The sequence below is a fragment of the Arachis ipaensis genome, chromosome B5 (assembly GCF_059453495.1).
Source record: "Arachis ipaensis isolate K30076 ecotype BB chromosome B5, ASM5945349v1, whole genome shotgun sequence".
NCBI lineage: Eukaryota > Viridiplantae > Streptophyta > Magnoliopsida > Fabales > Fabaceae > Arachis > Arachis ipaensis.
Window position 1 is genome coordinate 90,411,476 of NC_142440.1, and position 12,605 is coordinate 90,424,080.

The 12,605-nt window shown below is 40.5% G+C and overlaps 1 non-coding gene across 1 annotated transcript; it reads left to right on the forward strand.

Moving 5' to 3' along the window:
- The first annotated feature begins 2,536 nt into the window (after window positions 1-2,536).
- LOC148564924 (small nucleolar RNA R71) lies at window positions 2,537-2,643 on the forward strand. Its single transcript, XR_015884751.1, has one exon. It is a non-coding gene; the product is annotated as a small nucleolar RNA R71 (small nucleolar RNA).
- The last annotated feature ends 9,962 nt before the right edge of the window (window positions 2,644-12,605 follow it).

Consider the following 12,605-nt stretch of genomic DNA (forward strand, 5'->3'; position numbering starts at 1 on the left):
GATATAAAATAATCATGGAGTTTTCGAATAATAAATAATAGAATAGGGATAGAGATACTTATGTAAATCATTGGTAGGAATTTCAGATAAGCGAATGGAGATGCTTTTCGTTCCTCTGAACCTCTGCTTTCCTGCTATCTTCATCCAATCAGTCTTACTCCTTTCCATGGCTGGCTTTATGTGATACATCACCACTGTCAATGGCTACTTTCGGTCATCTCTCGGGAAAATGATACAATGCCCTGTCACGGCACGGCTAATCGTCTGGAGGCATCACCCTTGTCAATGGCTTCATCTTATCCTCTCAGTGAATAATATGCTCACGCACCCTGTCACGGCACGGCTATTCATCTGTCGGTTCTCGATCACGCTGGAATAGGATTTACTATCCTTTTGCGTCTGTCACTAACGCCCTGCAATCGCGAGTTTGAAGCTCGTCACAGTCATTCAATCATTGAATCCTACTCAGAATACCACAGACAAGGTTTAGACCTTTCGGATTTTCTTGAATGCCGCCATCATTCTAGCTTACGCCACGAAGATTCTGGTTAGGAGATCTAAGAGATACTCATTCTAGCTTAATTCATGTAGAACAGAAGTGTTTGTCAGGCACGCGTTCATAAGGGAGAAGGATGATGAGCGTCACACATAATCATCACCTTCATCACGTTCTTGGGTGCGAATGGATATCTTAGAAGAGAAATAAGAAGAATTGAATGGAAAACAGTAGTACTTTGCATTAATCTTTGAGGAACAGCAGAGCTCCACACCTTAATCTATGGAGTGTAGAAACTCTACCGTATGAAAATACATAAGTGAAGGTCCAGGCATGGCCGAGATGGCCAGCCCCTCTGATCTAAGAACCAGGCCTCCAAAGATGGTCAAAAAGACTAGTAAGAGGTCCTATTTATAATAAACTAGCTACCAGGGTTTACATGAGTAAGTAATTGATGCATAAATCTACTTCCGGGGCCCACTTGCTGTGTGTTTGGGCTGAGCCTGAGTGTTTCACGTGCAGAGGCCATTTGTGGAGTTGAACGCCAGTTTCTGTGCCAGTTTGGGCGTTCAACTCTGGTTTTGGATCCTTTTCTGGCGCTGGACGCCAGATTTGGGCAGAAGGCTGGTGTTGAACGCCAGTTTACGTCGTCAATTCTTGGCCAACGTATGGACTATTATATATTGCTGGAAAGCCCTGGATGTCTACTATCCAACGCAATTGGAAGCGCACCATTTCGAGTTCTGTAGCTCCAGAAAATCCACTTTGAGTGCAGGGAGGTCAGAATCCAACAGCATCAGCAGTCCTTCTTCAACCTCTGAATCTGATTTTTGCTCAAGTCCCTCAATTTCAGCCAGAAAATACCTGAAATCACAGAAAAACACACAAACTCATAGTAAAGTCCAGAAATGTGAATTTAACATAAAAACTAATGAAAACATCCCTAAAAGTAACTAGATCCTACTAAAAACATACTAAAAACAATGTCAAAAAGCGTATAAATTATCCGCTCATCACACAGCACCATTGAGCAGCTGAAGGAAGGTTGCATAGAGCTTAAGCAGCTCTTGTTGTGAGATTTCTGGTTCTTGGTGATCTTTATCCTCCTCCTTTGTTGAGTTGTCTTCAGGTTGTTCGAAAAGTTTGCCTTGCTTGTGTTCAGTCTCTTGATCACTTGTCGTGACCATTTTGCAATCTTCCCATCTTACTTTCTTTGCTTCTCCTTTGGGGTTTTTCTCCGTGTCACTTGGGAAGCTATCAGTATGTTTGGGAATCTTCTCAACTAAATATCCCACCTGGAATTCTAGCTTCCTAATGGTCTCTCCCTGGTTCTTAATATTGGCTCGCACCTCCTTTTTGAACACCTTATTTTCTTGAATCTCTTGGCATATTCCTTCAAGTAAGGCTTCAATCTTAGAGAGCTTGTCATCAAGTGATGAGTGATTCGGAGCAGATGTGATGTTTTGGTTTTGATAAGCATGTGGAGAAGTGTTGTTGTGGGGGTGTTGAGATGTCCTCTGTGTGAATTGCTGGTGAGCTGCATTATTGTTGGAGTTGTAACGTCTCTAGTCTTGGTTTTGATCTTGCTCATTTCCCCACCCAAAGTTTGGGTGGTTTCTCCATCCAGGGTTGTAGGTCTTGGAGTATGGATCATAAATTTTCCTTGGTGAATTCCCAATGTAGTTGGCTTGCTCCTGACTACCCTCTGCTTCTTCATTCACTCCTTCTTGGGTTGTTGATGAAGTGGAGATTGCTGCTACTTGGTTCATCTCCATCTTCTTGGTGAGGTCAGCCAGCTGCTGAGTAATGAGCTTGTTTTGGGCCAACAGAACATCTACATTGTTTAGCTCCATTACTCCTCTTGTGTTCCCTCTTTCGGAAGCATAGAAGTAGTCGTTCTCTGCTACTGTTTCAATAACATCTATGGCTTCCTCAATAGTCTTCTTCTTGTTCAAAGATCCTCCGGATGAATGGTCTACGGCCTTCTTTGACTCATAAGAGAGTCCTTCATAGAAAATATGCAGCTGCACCCATTCGTTGAACATATCTGGTGGGCATCTCCTTGTTAGGTCTTTAAACCTCTCCCATGCTTCATATAGAGTCTCACCATCTTGTTGCCTGAAAGTTTGGACCTCTGCTCTCAGCCTATTGATTCGTTGAGGAGGGTAAAATCTTGCTAAGAATTTGTTCACCACTTCTTCCCAAGTTGTCAAGCTTTCCCTTTGGGAAAGATTCCAGCCACTTGGCTGCTTTGTCCCTAAGTGAGAATGGAAATAGGAGCAGTCTATAGGCGTCAGGATGAACACCATTAGACTTCACTGTGTCACATATTCTCAGGAAGGTGGTTAAATGTTGATTAGGGTCTTCTTGAACACCTCCTCCAAACGAACAGTTGTTCTGAACAAGGGTGATGAGCTGTGGTTTAAGTTCAAAGTTGTTGGCATGGATTGTTGGCTTTTGGATGCTACTTCCACAATTGCCTGGGTTTGGATTGATGTAAGAGCCTAAAACTCTTCTATCCTCCCCAGCATGATTTGCTCTACCTCCTCCCCCATGGTTGTGATCCTCTTCTTCATGATGGTTTTCCATGTTGTCTTCCATGTTTGGTTCAAAGAATTCCTCTTCTTCCTCAGCACCAACCACTTTCTTTCCTCTTGCCTCCCTCCTTAATCTAAGGAAGGTCCTCTCAGGTTCAGAATCGAAGGAAGTTGAAGCCCCGCTTCTTCTCCCTGTCATACAACCATCAAGTGCAAGCAAGAAAAGATAGTTGCAGAAAGTATTTGTGTCAGAATTACTGTTAGTTGTGGGTGATGCAATATATCAAACAGTTAGTGGGTTAGCAAACAGAATTGAAATTAACAAAGAAAAACAAAAGAGTAGAGGGGGAAGGGAAGAAGTTTAACTAAAACAGAAAGTAAATCACTCAAACAGAAAATGAAATTCACAAAATAAAAATGCTAAATCTAGTGATCTTCCAATTTAATCATTGTTGATGCACAATCAATCCCCGGCAACGGCGCCATAAACTTGATGCACGGAAAACTTGTCTCACAACAAATCTCCCTTCGGCAAGTGTACCGAATTTGTCGTCAAGTAAAAACTCACAATAGAGTGAGGTCGAATCCCACAGGAATTGATTGATCAAGCAACTCTAATTAGAAGAATGTTCTAGTTGAGCGAATCCAGGATTTGGGTTGAGAGTTCCAGAAAATAAAATGGCGGGAATGTAAATAACAGAAAAGTAAATGCTAAAATTAAAGGACTGGAAGTAAATGACTGAAAATAAATTGCAGAATTGTAAATGGGAATGGGGGATGTGCTCATAAAAGTAAATGGCAGAAATTAAAGAGAATGGGTAAGATCAGAGATGGGGAGTTCATTGGGCTTAGGAGATGTTGCAATTCTCCGGATCAAGTTCATTTTCATCTTTTCCTCAATCAATGCACTCATTGATCTCCTTGGCAATCTTAAGTGATTGAATTACAATGCCTTGCAATTCAATCTCTCAAATCTTGATCAATAGCTAATTCCTTGGTCAATTGCTCATGAGAAGAGATGAAGTATGGTCACTGATTATACCACATGCATTTCCCAAATCAAGTATTGAGAGGGTTATAGTCACATACCCATCCAAACCCAATTTGGTCCAGCATGAGAAAGCATTTCTAGCTTGATCTCTTCATTCCTCTTTCAAGGTTCAAAAGAGATCCAAGTTTGAATAGCTTCTTTTCCAAGATAACTACTCAATTGGATGAATATCGAAAGCTTTCAAGTAAAATCAAGAGAAAAGATAGAAGAATGATAATGAAAATTAGTATTTATCCATCAAATTACAACAGAGCTCCCTAACCCAATGAAAGGGGTTTAGTTGTTCATAGCTCTAGAAAATGAAAACAAAGATGGAGAATACATCATAGAACTAGAAATTGCAGAGAAAGTAAAATACAGAGAGTAGTTCTCTTTTTCCAACTTTTTTGAACTCCTTCACAATTCAAAGCTACTCCTATATATACTACTTCTCTCAGCATCTAGTTGGCTCTTCAAGTTCTTGGGCCTTTGGATCTTGAGTTTGAAGCAGTTCTCTTCTTCATTTGGGCTTGGCTTTACTTGCAGAGAGAAAATGTGAAGTGGGCAGAGACTTTAGCTTAGGACGTTAGGGGTGTTAACGTTTAGTGAAAATATAAGTTCGAGAATGTTAGTGACAATCAACTTTCTCACTAACATTACTTAGTAAAAGCCACGTTAACTTCAGCATTAGTGGCATAAACGTTGCCACTAACGTTGCCTCTAAGTCCTTCGCACACGTTATTGAGACTAAACATTTCCAATAACTTTGAAAAGCCCCTTTTGTTCCCACGTTAACTTAGTTAACATGGCTCTTTAACGTGGGCTTCCCATCCTTCGAGAACGTTAGTGAAACTCAACATTGTCACTAACGTTCCAAGGTGCCCCTATGCCTCACGTTAGAGTCCACGTTAACTAGGTTAACGTGGCTTCTAACGTGGCCATGCTTAGCCATCCCCAACGTTAGTGACAACGTTGAGTGTCACTAACGTTGGCCATTCTTTCACTCATCAACGTTAGCTTCCACGTTAACTAGGTTAACGTGGAAGTTAACGTGGCTCCTTGGGGGGTTGAGTGGTTGCTTCCAACGTTAGTGACAATGTTGGGTGTCACTAACGTTGTCGACCATGCTTGCTTCTTACGTTAGCTCCCACGTTAACTAAGTTAACGTGGGAGTTAACGTGGTATATTTCTCCTTAGGCCAACGTTAGTGACAATGTTGAATGTCACTAACGTTGGCACTTCTCCCCCTTTCTAACGTTAGAGGCCACGTTAACTAAGTTAACGTGGACTCTAACGTGGCCACTTATGAGCATTTGCCAACGTTAGTGACAATGTTAAGTGTCACTAACGTTGGCTCAACTTCCCTTCTCCACGTTAGAGTTCACGTTAACTTAGTTAACGTGACTCTTAACGTGGTCATTGATGGCTTTGAGATCGTTATTGGCAATCACTTTTCTCATTAACTTTGCAAGTTACGTCCCATTCCTTGCTTCCTTTGGTCCTGAAATCAAGCAATAGAGTGCATCAAAGTTCTAGTCCAAGTCATGGGTAATGCAACATACAATTTGTCACTAAACTCATGCAAAATCCTCATGAAATAATGTAAAATGCACAATGTATGCTTGAATCAAGGTGTAAGTGAATATCTACCTAAAACTAGCTTATTTCCTAAGGAAATGCATGAAACTAACCTAAAAATAGTAAAGAAAAGGTCAGTGAAACTGGCCAAGATGCCCTGGCATCAGGTTGTCTCCCATGGAGTGCTCTTTTATTGTTACTAGCTTGACATTGGTCCCCTCATTGGGGTGTTGATGACTGTAGTGTCTCAACTTGTCCCCCCTCACTGTGATCTTCCTTTTAGTGCCTTGATACTCAATTTCAACATGCTCTAGTGAGAGTATTTTGCTGATAGTGTAGTAGTCATCAGCTTGTTGGCTTGTTCCCAACTGTTAGTAAATTAACTGTACTTTATCACCTTTGGAAAACCCCTCAGTTGGAATCTTCTTGTTCTTCCACCCCTTCTGAGTCTTTTTCTTGCTTTTCTTTCTTCTTTTTGTTGATCCTTCTTCTTTGACAGTGGACTTTATTTTGGGATTTTCCTTCTCAGTGGTCAACACTTCAATTTCTTCTTAAGTTCCTTCATCACTTTGCATCGTCTCATTCTCTTTTCTTCTTGCTGTGTTATCTATTACTTGCTTTGGAAGGTGATTACTGGTTGTCTTGTTGATTCCTTCCTTCCACTGTAAGTATTCCTTGTCAGTTTCTATGCAATTCTTCCTTTCATTAATGAGCTGTGTTTCTGGAAATACATTTAGAGTGATACTTTCATCATGCATTCTGAGGGTCAGCTCTCCTTGCTCCACATCTATAATGGCCCTAGCTATGGCCAAGAATGGTCTTCCAAGTATCATGGAATCACCTTCATCCTCATCTGAGTCTAAGACCATAAAGTCTGCAGGGAATATGAATTGGTCCACCTTAACTAGAAGGTTTTCAATCACACCCCTGTGACAGATCACTGACTTGTCCACTAATTCTAAAGATATTTGTATTGGCTTCACTTCTTCTATGCACAGCTTTCTTACCAGAGAAGAGGGCATCAGATTGATACTAGCCCCTAAGTCACACATTGCCTTATTAATGATCATACTGCCGATGGTACAAGGTAGAAGGAAACTTCCAGTATCTTCAAGTTTGGGTGGAAGCCCTTTTTGAGTTAATGCCCTGCATTCTTCAGTGAGAGGCACTGTTTCCTTCTCTTGCCAACTCCTCTTTTTGTTGATAAGCTCTTTCAAGAACTTTGCATATAGAGGCATCTGCTCTAGTGCCTCTGCCAGTGGAATGTTTATCTCCAATTTCTTGAAGACTTTAAGAAATTTAGGGAAGTGTTAGTCCTTAGTCTCCTTGTTGAACCTTTGGGGATATGGCAATGGAGGTGTGAAGTTCACTCCCTGCCTGTGATCCTTGGTTGGTTCTTCCATCACTTCCTTCCCTTTTTTTGAGATTTGTGGTTGGTCTTCCTTTTCTTGACCCTGCTTTCCTGTTGTCACATCCTTGTCGCTGGCTTCCTCTTTCTCTGTTGGCTCTTTGTTGCTGTTCATAGCTTTCTTGGTTGCTTCTTTGTTGTCCACTAATATCTTTCTACTCCTTAGCTGTATAGCTTTGCACTCCTCTTTTGGATTAGGAATGGTGTCGCTTGGTAATGAGCTTGATGGTCTCTCAATAGCAATTTGCTTGGAAAGCTGTCCAATCTGCCTCTCTATGTTCTTCATGGAAGCTTCCTTATTCTTTGTTATCATCTCTTGGTGCTTCATCATTTTCTCCATTAAGAGCTCCAAGTTGGTGATCCTCCGAGAGTCTTGTGAAATTGGTTGGTTGTGAGATGTTGAGGGTTGATGGTAAGTGTTTTGATTGGTGGCTTGGTTATTGGATGGATGATGGTTAGAGTTGGGGTAAGTATTTTGTGGTTTTCTGTATGTATTTTGGTTATTAGTATGCTGGTTGTTGTGGTTTGTATTTTTCCAACTATTTTGGGTTGAATTCCTTTGCCATGGCTGTTGAGTCTGAGTGTGATTGTCTCCCCATCTGAGGTTGGGATGGTTCTTCCAGGAGGGGTTGTAAGTGTTACCATAAACCTCATTGTGTCCAGAACCTTGATTGTGCATGTAATTCGCTTGTTCTTGCTGTTGATCTTCACAAGCTTCTTCACCTTTCTGCCATGTGGTTGATGGCTGGCTTGTATTTACTGCTGCAACTTGGAGGTTATCAATCCTTTTGGTCATTTGCTCAAATTGTTGTTGAATTTGCTGCTGCATCATTTTATTTTGAGCTAGGATTGAGTCCACTCCTTCCAACTCCATCACTCCTTTCCTTTGTGATGGTTGGCATGACTTTGGTGAGCAAAGAAATACTGGTTGTTAGCCACCATATCGATGAGATTTTAAGCCTCCTCTGCAGTTTTCATCAATTGTAAAGAGCCCCCGGCTGAGTGATCCAGAGCTTCTTGAGATTTCAATGTCAAGCCTTCATAAAAATTCTGAAATATGTCCCATTCATTGAACATTTCAGGAGGGCACTTCCTAATTAGAGCCTTGTATCTCTCCCATGCCTCATAAAGAGGTTCAGTATCCATCTGTGTGAATGTTTGTACTTCAGTTTTTGGTGCACGAAATTACAATCACACTTTTGCAACTCCGCATAACTAACCAGCAAGTGCACTAGGTCGTCCAAGTAATACCTTACGTGAGTAAGGGTTGATCCCACGGAGATTATCGGCTTGAAGCAAGCTATGGTTATCTTGTAACTCTTAGTCAGGATATCAATAATTCTCATATTTAATTGTAAAAAGTAAAAGAATATGAAATAAATACTTGTTATGCAGTAATGAAGAACAGGTTGAGGCTTTGGAGATGCTTTGTCTTTTGAATCTCTACTTTCCTACTCTATTCTTCTTCATGCACGCAAGGCTCCTTCCATGGCAAGCTTTATGTTGGGCATCACCGTTGTCAATGGCTACATCCCGTCCTCTCAGTGAAAACGTTCCAAATGCGCTGTCACTGCATGGCTAATCATCTGTCGGTTCTCGATCATGTCGGAATAGGATCCATTGATCCATTTGCGTCTTTCACACACCCAACAATCGCGAGTTTGAAGCTGGTCACAGTCATCCCTTCCCAGATCCTACTCAAAATACCACAGAGAAGGTTTAGACATTCCAGATCTCAGGAATGGCTGCCAATAATTCTAGCCTATACCACGAAGGTTCCAATCTTAAATTAGAAACCCAAGAGATACACATTCAAGCTTGATTGCATGTAGAATGGAGGTGGTTGTCAGGCACGCGTTCATAGGTGAGAATGATGATGATTGTCACAGATCATCACATTCATCAGGTTGAAGTGCGAATGAATATCTTAGAATAGAAGCAAGCGTGATAGAATGGAAAACAGTAGTAATTGCATTAATTCATGAAGAACAGCAGAGCTCCTCACCCCCAACAATAGGGTTTAGAGACTCATGCCGTAGAGAATACAATAAGAAACGTGTAAAGTGTTATGAGGTACAAGATGAATCACTGAAAGTAGTATTTATAGTAAACTAGTGACCTAGGGTTACAGAAAATGAGTAATCTAGGGTGTTTATTGTAAAAATCTACTTCCGGGGCCCACTTGGTGTGTGCTTGGGCTGAGGATTGAAGCTTTCATGTGTAGAGACATTTCCTGGAGTTAAACACCAGCTTTTATGCCAGTTTGGGCGTTTAACTCCAGCTTTTGTGCCAGTTCTAGAGTTAAACGCCAGAATTCTTGAGCTGACTTGGAACGCCTATTTGGGCCATAAAATCTCGGGCAAAGTATAAACTATTATATATTGCTGGAAAGCCCAGGATGTCTACTTTCGAACACAATTGAGAGTGCACCAATTGGGCTTCTGTAGCTCCAAAAAATCCACTTTGAGTGCAGGGAGGTCAGAATCCAACAGCATGTGCAGTCCTTTTTCAGCCTCTGAATCAGATTAAAGCTCAGGTCCCTCAATTTCAGCCAGAAAATACCTGAAATCATAGAAAAATACACAAACTCATAGTAAAGCCCAGAAAATTGATTTTTATTTAAAAACTAATAAAAACATAATAAAAACTAACTAAAATATACTAAACATACTAAAAACAATGCCAAAAAGCGTATAAATTATCCGCTCATCATAACACCAAAATTAAATTGTTGCTTGTCCCCAAGCAACTAAAAATCAAATAGGATAAAAAGAAGAGAGTATACAATGAATTTCAAAAACATCTATGAAGATCAGTATTAATTAGATGAGCGGGGCTTTTAGCTTTTTGCCTCTGAACAGTTTTGGCATCTCACTTTATCCTTTGAAGTTCAGAATGATTGGCTTCTATAGGAACTCAGAATCCAGATAGTGTTATTGATTCTCCTAGTTAAGTATGTTGATTCTTGAACACAGCTACTTTATGAGTCTTGGCCGTGACCCTAAGCACTTTGTTTTCCAGTATTACCACCGAATACATAAATGCCACAGACACATAACTGGGTGAACCTTTTCAGATTGTGACTCAGCTTTGCTAGAGTCCCTAATTAGAGGTGTCCAGAGCTCTTAAGCACACTCTTTTTTTTTTTTTTGCTTTGGACCATGACTTTAACTGCTCAGTCTCAAGTTTTCACTTGACACCTTCACGCCACAAGCACATGGTTAGGGACAGCTTGGTTTAGCCGCTTAGGCCAGAATTTTATTCCTTTAGGCCCTCCTATCCACTGATGCTCAAAGCCTTGGATCCTTTTTATCACCGTTGCCTTTTGGTTTAAAGGGGTATTGGCTTTTTCTGCTTGCTTTTTTTTTTTCATGCAAGCTTTCTATTCACTGCTTTTTCTTGCTTTAAGAATCAATTTTATAATTTTTTCAGATCATCAAATAACATTTCTCCTTTTTCTTTCATTCTTTCAAGAGCCAACAATTTTAACATTCATAAACAATCAAATTCAAATATATGCACTGTTCAAGCATTCATTCAGAGAACAAGAGTATTGCCACAACATCAAAATAATTAAACGGTTTTAAAATTCGAAATTCATGTACTTCCTTTTCTTTTTCAGTTAAAAACACTTTTTATTTAAGAAAGGTGATGAAGTCATAGGATATTCATAGCTTTAAGACATAAACTCTAATTTTATTGATTATGGAATAAAAATAAGACTCAAAGATAAATATAAGAGCAGACCCATAATAGAAGACAGAAAATTAAAAGCAGAAAAATAAATGACTCTTAAAATAGACTCTTAATAATAAAGGTTATCACAGAGTTAGGACTCAACAACCTTGATTTTGAGAAGTGGATGCTCCCTCTTTTTGTGGGGTGCTTGGTCCATCAAGGGAGAGCTTCTGGCGCTTCAGCTCCTGTAGCTCACGCCCCTGCTTCTCCTGTTCCTTCAGCAGCTTGCAGAGCACGCAGTTTTGATTCTGCTGTTCTTCCTTAAGTTGTTCCATAGCTTCTTGCAGCTTGGTAACAGATGCTTCCAGGCGGGTCCAGTAGCCAATTTCAGGAATTTCTGGGAGGAACTCCTGCGCCCTCTTTTTGATGGAGTTGTCTTGCACTTGTCCTTCCATTGACTTCTTGGTGATTGGGTGCTCAATTGGGATGAATTCATCTACTCCCATCCTCACCCCAGCATCTTTACATAGCAGAGAAATTAAGCTTGGGTAGGCCAGTTTGGCTTCAGTGGAGTTCTTGTTTGCAATTGTATAAATCTCACAAGAAATCAGATGAATCTCCACTTCCTTTCCAAGCATAATACAATGAATCATCACTGCTCTTTTGACAGTGACCTCAGAGAGGTCGCTAGTGGTCAATATAGAACGCCCAATGAAGTCCAGCCAGCCTCTTGCAACTAGTTTGAGATCTCCTCTCCTGAGTTGGTTTGGGACACCTTTGGAATTGGTTATCCACTTAGTTCCAGGGAGGCATATGTCCTCTAGAACTTGATCAAGCCCCTTATCTACTCTCACCATTCTCCTATTAAAGGATTCAGGATCATCTTGTAGTTGAGGCAGTTTGAAGACCTCTCTTATTTTGTCCAGATGGAAGTAAATAATTCTTCCTCTGACCATGGTTCTATAAGTATGAAAGGCGGTTCCAGTCATTCTCTGCTTATCTGTCAGCCACAGATTTGAGTAGAATTCCTGAACCATGTTTCTTCCAACCTTTGTTTCAGGATTGGCTAGAATTTCCCATCCTCTATTTCGAATTTGCTCTTGGATCTCTGGATATTCATCTTCTTTCAGATTGAATTTAACTTCCGGGATCACTGTCCTCAGACCCATTATTTTGTAGTAATGGTCTGCATGTTCTTTGGTTAGGAACCTCTCTTGATTCCAAAGACTCTTCGGAGTATTCTCTTTCGTGCCTCTTGTTTTGGTTTGTTTTCCCTTAGGTGCCATGATCTTGATGAGTCTTAGCTCAGTGATCACGGAAAAACACACCAAACTTAGAGGTTTGCTTACCCTCAAGCAAAAGAAAGGAAAGGGAGGATAGAGGAGAAGAGGTAAATTCGAATAGTGTAGAGGAGGGGATGGCCGAAACTATATTTATAGGAGGAGGGGATGGCTTTCGAAAAATTTGAGAGAGATATGAAAAGATATGGAAAGAATTTGAGAAGATATTTGAGTTTTTGAAGAATATTTGGAAAGGATTTGAAAGAATTTTGAGAAATAATTTAGAAAATTATTGAATGATGAGAATTGAGGGTGAATGATTAAAGTTTGAAACATGTTTATGCAGAAAATTATGAGTTAAAACATGAAAATTTGAAAAACATTGAAGTTGAAAACAAAATCTCCTCCCCCTGTCTATCTGGCGTTTAACGCCCAATTGTTGGGCATTATGGGCGTTTAACGCCCAGCCAAGTACCCTGGCTGGCGTTAAACGCCAGAAACTCCTTTATCACTGGGTGTTTTGCTGAACGCCCAAGATACTGCAAATCTGGCGTTAAACGCCCAGAATGGTACCCATTCTGGCGTTTAACGCCCAAAA